Source organism: Podarcis muralis, chromosome 11, assembly GCF_964188315.1.
Source record: "Podarcis muralis chromosome 11, rPodMur119.hap1.1, whole genome shotgun sequence".
Taxonomy (NCBI): Eukaryota; Metazoa; Chordata; class Lepidosauria; order Squamata; family Lacertidae; genus Podarcis; species Podarcis muralis.
Window position 1 is genome coordinate 63,683,705 of NC_135665.1, and position 7,486 is coordinate 63,691,190.

Genomic DNA, 7,486 nt, shown 5'->3' on the forward strand with positions numbered 1-7,486 from the left:
GGAGGCTGAGAGGCTGCGCGCGCCTGTTCCTTCCTTCCTTTCTCTCCCTCCCCCCCCCACACGGACTAATATATTAGCCCCCCCTCCCCGGCCTGTCTTTCTTTCTTTCTTTCTTTCCCCCGTGAAGGGAGGGGAGCCCGCCGAATCCGCCTCTCCCCGCCCGCGGTCGCGCGCTCGTTACCTGCCAATGTGCTCACAAAGCGGCAGCGGCGGCGGCGGCGGCAGCGGCGCCCACCACTGTCACGTGACTCCTCGCCTCTGCCCTCCCCTCGCCTCGCCCCCGCGTTCCCGCGCGCGCTCTCGCTCTCTCTCTGTCTCTCCCTTGCGGCCCTGCGCAGCCCCGCCCTCACCAGGTGACGCGGCTGCAGGCGCGCGCTCGCGCTCTCCCGCCGACCCCCCCCCCCCCACCGCGCGTGCGCCGTACGGCGGGCGGCAGCCTCACGCCGCTTCCCCTCCACACGAACGCACGCACGCACACCGCCGTCTCCCGCCCTCCCCGCCAATCACGCCGGCTCATTCCCTCCCACGTGATCCCAGAGAGCTAGCGAGAGAGAGAAAGGCTCTCGAAAGAAGCTTCTTTTCTGCTGCCGCTCTCTTCTCCCCCACGTGACTCTTACCTCCGGAGGAGATGGAGGAGGAGCCGGGCTACGTCCGCTCGCACGTGACCTCCAGCGGCACTTCAATTACGGTTAGAAGGAGAAGGAGAGAGGGAGAGAGTGTGCGCGTGTGGCGTAGTCGCTGCGGGCCTCATACGTCACCATGAGAGGGGGCGCGGCCTGGGAGGGGGCGTGTCGGAGATGAAAGGGTGACGTTGCCGCCCCGCCGTGGGTTATATTCGCTATGGAATACTTAAAAGTCCTTAAAGAGGCAAGCAGCGAAGTTTGTTGCTCTTCCATATTATAATATATATTTTATATATTTATATTTATTTATATTTAATATAATATATATATATAATATTAAAGTATTATATATATATATATTTCTTTTTTCTTTTTCCTTTCTCCTGTGATGAGGCTGCATTTTAATATTTCAATATTTTAATGTTGTATTTTAATCTTGTTTTTAAGTTGTATTCATCCAACTTGTTTTTATTATTGCTTGTTAGCTGCCCTGAGCCCGGCCTTGGCTGGGGAGGGCGGGGTATAAATGAAAATTATTATTATATTATATTATATGCTTTATGCAATATGAACTTGTTATATAAATGTAGGCTAATATAAACATATAATATAAGGTAACATAAAGCAGTCCTTAGTTGTTTTGATCTTTTTATTCACTGAGTAACAGCTAAGTAAAGGTACCCCTGCCCGTACGGGCCAGTCGTGTCCGACTCTAGGGTTGTGCGCTCATCTCACTTAAGAGGCCGGGGGCCAGCGCTGTCCGGAGACACTTCCAGGTCACGTGGCCAGCGTGACAAAGCTGCTCTGGCGAGCCAGCACCAGCGCAGCACACCTTCCACATGTGCAGCGTTCAGGGGCTGCCCCACCACACCCTCCAGAGCCAATTTAAGGGGGCGCTGAGTGAGTAGCTGAGTGAGTAGAGACGAGGAAACCCCATTGCACTAGCAGACGTCCTTGCGTTGCACTTCCGCAGATGGGTTTGGTTAAGTGAGGCCCGGCCTTTCTGCTTTCAAAGCACATACACGCTCCATTACCAAGCTATGGATCTTGTGTCTCTTTACTCTGTACACACCATGGCAAGCCCTGTTCTTTTGCTGCGTGATGTGCGAAAGAGACCCAAGCTAATCGAGACGCAGGCCTAAACGCGCTGTGCTTTGCTCGTTTGCATTGTCTCTGTACCAGGGAGGGGGAATAATTGCAGGTCTCAGAGCCGTTTTGCCACGCTTTGCTACAAACAAGTGCCTGTGCTCTCTTAATCTGCGCAGTGCTAATGACTATTATTAGCATCTTCTAATCGTGACTTGGCATCCCCCTTCTAATGAAGATGGCTTGTTGGCAACCAGCACCCAGCAACAAAGATAGAAGCTGAAGAGGAGAGTGCTTCATCACGCTGGTGGGAGCTGCGGTTGGGGGTCACTTGTCCATGTCGCAGCATCACAACCTCCTGGAAAAGGTGAATCAGGGCTGCCACTTTCCAGGACAAAGGCCCTATAGCTCCTTGATTCCCTAAGAACTTTGGAGCAGAGAGGAATTCTGCACAGGCCAAATTTTGTGCAAGACTTCTACAAAAGACAGGTGGCCAGTTTATGCTAAAAGTTGAGTCACGCATGGGTGATGTAACAGCAAACTGGCAGCATATCAATTATTTTATTCCTTTTTTTTTGAGGGTGCCATTTACTTTTAAAAACAATAATTAGACAGCCCTGTGAATTTTAATTATTAGGGGCCATGAAACTGATTTTGGGTGTGCTCCAGGTATTGGAAGGAAGAGTGCAGTCTTAACAAAAGTCATTTTTTAAATTGTTTGACATAGCAAATGTGATGCATAGATTTGTATATGCATATGTATAGGGTGTCTCGGAGAGGCCTAGACCTGTTACTTTTGTGGAGCAAAACTGGCAGCAGTTTCAGATGCCTTTAGGCTGACACTAGAGAGGCACGGTTCGAATGTGACGTTGCAAATCCCAAAAGGGATTCACTAATAAATCCAACTTCTGCTGAGTTGTTGTTGATTTTTTTTTTACTCCAAACACCAGCACATCAACCTTTCCTTCCTCATGAGTAAAACAGAATCTGGGAGGAGCTGCCTACAGCTACACGTTAGGGATACATTGTGAAGTTTTGTTGTAAGCCCAACTCGTATTTTGCTTAATGCTACAAAGAGGATTATGCTGAGCGATAGCTGAGCAATCAGGAAATGATATTACAGTGGTGCCTTGCAAGACGAAATTAATTCGTTCCGCGAGTTTTTTCATCTTGCGATTTTTTCGTCTTGCGAAGCACAGTTTCGGAAAAGTTTTGGAAAAGCTTCAAAAATCACCAAAGTCTTCAAAAACCTTAAAAAAGGCTACCACACCGCGTGCTATGAGTTGCTCCTCGAAGTCAAGTCGCAACTGTATTAACGGTGTTAAGAAAAAGGAAACAAACTTGCAAGACGTTTCCGTCTTGCGAAGCAAGCCCATAGGGAAAATCGTCTTGCGAAGCAACTCAAAAAACCAAAAACCATTTCGTCTAGCGAGTTTTCCGTCTGGCAAGGCATTCGTCTTGCGAGGTACACCTGTATTACAGGCCTCACACAGCTTACTTAGCCTATTTGGACTATGATCCTACAACTGGAATTCTAAAGAATCTCCCCCTATAGCTTTGGCCACTGTTAGAATTCCTGATCTATGATTGCGGTCATGGGATTTTTGTTCATCGCATGACAGTGTGTGTTTTGACTCCAGAGTGGGAAGTGATGGAGACAGGATGTTTGTGTTACTGTGTTCCGTGAAGTGGGACTATTGCAGTGCTCCATGTGTGTTTATATGTAAATAAAGTAGATTAGCCAAAATGCTGAGTTGCTGAGGTCTCTTACGCAACTGCAAAAACTCTGCGGATCTCTAAGTGTGCCGGTGTCGGTTGGCATCAGTCGCTGTGATGTTTGGGCTGAAGAAAGCTTATGAAGCTCCCAAACGATCGACCAGGAGGGAGGTAACATGCCAGTCGGGCATGTGTCTCTGCCACGGTCCAACTCAAGTGTAGGCTGAACTCCTGACAGCCACATCCCTTTGCAAACTCCTTTTCAGATGCCATGCGTAGCTGCAGCGAACAAGCATGGGTTTGACTGGGTGCAAAGAATTGTCATGCCTGAAGCCACCCTCTCTGTTTGTATGCTGTGTGGGCAGCAGCCTGCCAAGCAGAGGTAAGGAACTCCATGTGCACCTTCGCTCATCAGCAGAAGCAGACAGTTGCCTGCCCACACTGGTGCCAAAGTGAGTCACCGCTTCGCTTCTTGCTGGTACGAAGGAGCCACCTGCCCAACCCAGTGTGAATGCTGGGATTTAGCAGCCTAGGAGACAGAGAAGTGTCTCTCTCAGCCTCTTCCATATAGAGCTGACACCTTTTTGCCCAGCAAAAGCTCTGTGCCTTTTACATTTGCACAACAGGCCATAATCCAAGAAGCGTGACCTTTATGCACACAGCCAAGAAAAACGGCACAGGTTGAAGGCTTGCATTTTAGCACTTGAGCCTGCCTAGATGCTAAGACCGGCCTCTCCGGACCCAGTTTTAGGCCTGCTATTTGACGGAAGGCAGGCAGTAACTGCAGACCAGGCCTTCTCTATTCTGGTGCCCTGATTCTGAAATTTGCACACGCACCCCCAAAGGGTTTGCCAGGGACCAATTTTCTCAAATAAAAAACTCATTTTTTTCTTTTTTTTGGCAAGGCCATTCAGGTGTTTTAACGTGGAGGTTTTACTTTACACTGGGTTTTCTGCTCTGCTGCAATTTATTTTATGGTGTTTCTTTTTTTTTTAAGAGCACACAATAATAATTCGATGCCATCCACATCTTCTAGTATAGTACTGTATGGCCAGCATCTTGGGAAGCTCATAGAGAAACAGGGGTGAAAAAAAGCACTTGGGATCACTGTGCAAATGCACTTTATTGAGATACCCATACTAAGATGCAGAAATGTTTCCCCTCACCAGATTTCAGTTCACACTACTTCAATTACTCAAGGGAGAGGTGAGATGGGGGAGAAACAAAAAACAAACTGCACTTGAGAACAATGACTATAGAGCAGCCTTTCTCGACCTTCTTTAAAAGACACCTGAAGGCAGCCCTGTTTAGGGAAGTTTTTAATATGTAATGCTGTATTGTTTTTAACACTCAGTTGGAAACCACCCAAATGGCTGGGGAAACTCAGCCAGATGGGCGGGGTATAAATAACAAATTATTATTATTATTATTATTATTATTATTATTATTATTATTCCGTCCCCAGATATTGTTGGACTACAACTCCCATCATCCCCAACTATCAAGACCAGCGGTCAGGGATGATGGGAGTTGTAGTCCAACAACTGGGGAGCCAAGGTTGAGAAAGGCTGCTATAGAGCAAGCCACGGTAGAAAGGATTAGGTTGACTTTTGGGGGGTAGTAGCATGTGCAACAAGGATGTGGGTGGCACTGTGGGTTAAACCACAGAGTCTAGGACTTGCCGATCAGAAGGTCGGCGGTTCGAATCCCCACGACTGGGTGAGCTCCTGTTGCTCGGTCCCTGCTCCTGCCAACCTAGCAGTTCGAAAGCACGTCAAGTGCAAGTAAATAAATAGGTACCGCTCCGGCGGGAAGGTAATCGGCGTTTCCGTGCACTGCTCTGGTTCGCCAGAAGCGGCTTAGTCATGCTGGCCACATGACCCGGAAGCTGTACGCCGGCTCCTTCGACCAATAAAGCGAGATGAGAAAATAAAGCGAGATGTGGTTTAACCCACAGCGCCACCCACATCCCTTATTTAATAAGTTTAGATGCAAGTTAAATGACCATTCAGACGGACTGCCTCGCCAGAGTGGTGCATGATCTGGTTATCTCCCGCTAGGACTACTGCAATGTGCTCTACGTGTGCTAACTTTGAAGGTGACCCGGAAACTACAACTAATACAGAATGCAGCAGCTGGACTGGTGACTGGGAGCGGCCGCCGAGACCATATAACACCGGTCTTGAAGGACCTACATTGGCTCCCAGTATGTTTCCGAGCACAATTCAAAGTGTTGGTGCTGACCTTTAAAGCCCTAAATGGGCTTGGTCCAGTATATCTGAAGGAGCGTCTCCACCCCATCGTTCTGCCCGGACACTGAGGTCCAGCGCCGAGGGCCTTCTGGCGGTTCCCTCTCTGCGAGAAGCAAAGCTACAGGGAACCAGGCAGAGGGCCTTCTCGGTAGTGGCGCCTGCCCTGTGGAACGCCTTCCCACCAGATGTCAAAGAGAAAAACAACTACCAGACTTTTAGAAGACATCTGAAGGCAGCCCTGTTTAGGGAAGCTTTTAATGTTTGATGCATTACTGTATTTTAATATTTTGTTGGAAGCCGCCCAGAGTGGATGGGGAAGCCTACCTAGATGGGCGGGATATAAAATTCATAATAATAATAATATTTTCACATGTCCCAGGCAGGTGCATACTTCTTATTGGGTTGTCTTTGTTTTATTTTTATTAAGTTTTATGTGTTTTTTATATTGCAATTTTATGTTGTGAACTGCCCTGACATCTATAGGTACAGGGTGGTATGCAGATTTTAATAGTAAGAAGCAGCTGTTCCAGCAGTGTAAAAGCCATGCTTAGTTTTGACCACCTCGACATACAAGTTACCCACTCCCAGAACCTACTGTTTCTGTCACATGCAAACAGGAACCCGCCTGGTTAGTTCAGGATTGTCCAGAGTTTGACCACAGCTCTCCAGGGCCTCAGACAGGAAAGTCTTCTCCAACCACACCTGGAGATATATCAAGGATTGAACGTGGGAACTCTTGCATGCATCACATGTGTTTTATCGCTGAGCTACAGCCCTTACTTTGGAAAGCACCAAACAGCCACTTTAACGTGATCCTGGAAAACACCTGGACTGACTGATATGGGGTATATCTTGCTTTCAAACATAGAAGGCAGCAGAAACAATTCTGGCTTTATTAGTCATTAGTTTACCCCATTCCACTCCACTCACTGCTTTAATGCAGCAACACTTCCAAGTTCTCTGCGCATCCCATAGCATTGGTTCCTCATGCAGTCCACAGGCTTCCAAGAGGATTAAAAATGCAAACTGCATGCAATTTCAAATACGCAGTTTCCAAATTATACATTGTCAAGGGCTACAGTGGTACCTCGCAAGACGAATGCCTCGCAAGACGGAAAACTCGCAAGACGAAAGGGTTTTTGGTTTTTTGAGTTGCTTCACAAGACGATTTTCCCTATGGGCTTGCTTCGCAAGACGGAAACGTCTTGCAAGTTTGTTTCCTTTTTCTTAAAACTGTTAATAAAGTTGCGACTTGACTCCGAGGAGCAACTCATAGCACGCGGTGTGGTAGCCTTTTTTGAGGTTTTTGAAGACTTTGGTGATTTTTGAAGCTTTTCCAAAACTTTTCCGAAACCGTGCTTCGCAAGACGAAAAAACTCGCAGAACGAATTAATTTCGACTTGCGAGGCACCACTGTATTCTCTTTTTTGTAACTGTGATGTTACCTCTCTCTCAAGCTTACGTGTGAGTTCCAAGTCAGGTTTTTCCAGAAGCTTCTGAAAACTCCGCAAATCTCTCTCTCTGTGTGTATGTCCCTCACAGATGTACAGAGAAAGCTTTTGAGGAAATAAAAAGACTTTGCTTTAGACTATCTGCCTAATAAACCATCTGTTTGGATTGAATTAGCATCTATTTGGAGCCAAGCAGTGCAGTTTGCAAACCACCACCCGGAAATAAAAAGAGGTGCACCACCGTCCCCTCAACAAGTTAAGCGTGGCAGCGGAAAAACTCGCACTTCAGACAAATCCACACATTTGATTTTATACACCACTCTTGAACATCAAATTAAAAAAGTTACAATTCACTGAA

At 47.2% G+C, this 7,486-nt stretch overlaps 1 long non-coding RNA gene across 1 annotated transcript; it reads left to right on the forward strand.

The window, feature by feature from the left end:
- The first annotated feature begins 463 nt into the window (after positions 1–463).
- LOC114606283 (uncharacterized) lies at positions 464–7,486 on the forward strand. Its single transcript, XR_003708816.2, has 2 exons — positions 464–688; positions 7,220–7,486. It is a non-coding gene; the product is annotated as an uncharacterized LOC114606283 (long non-coding RNA).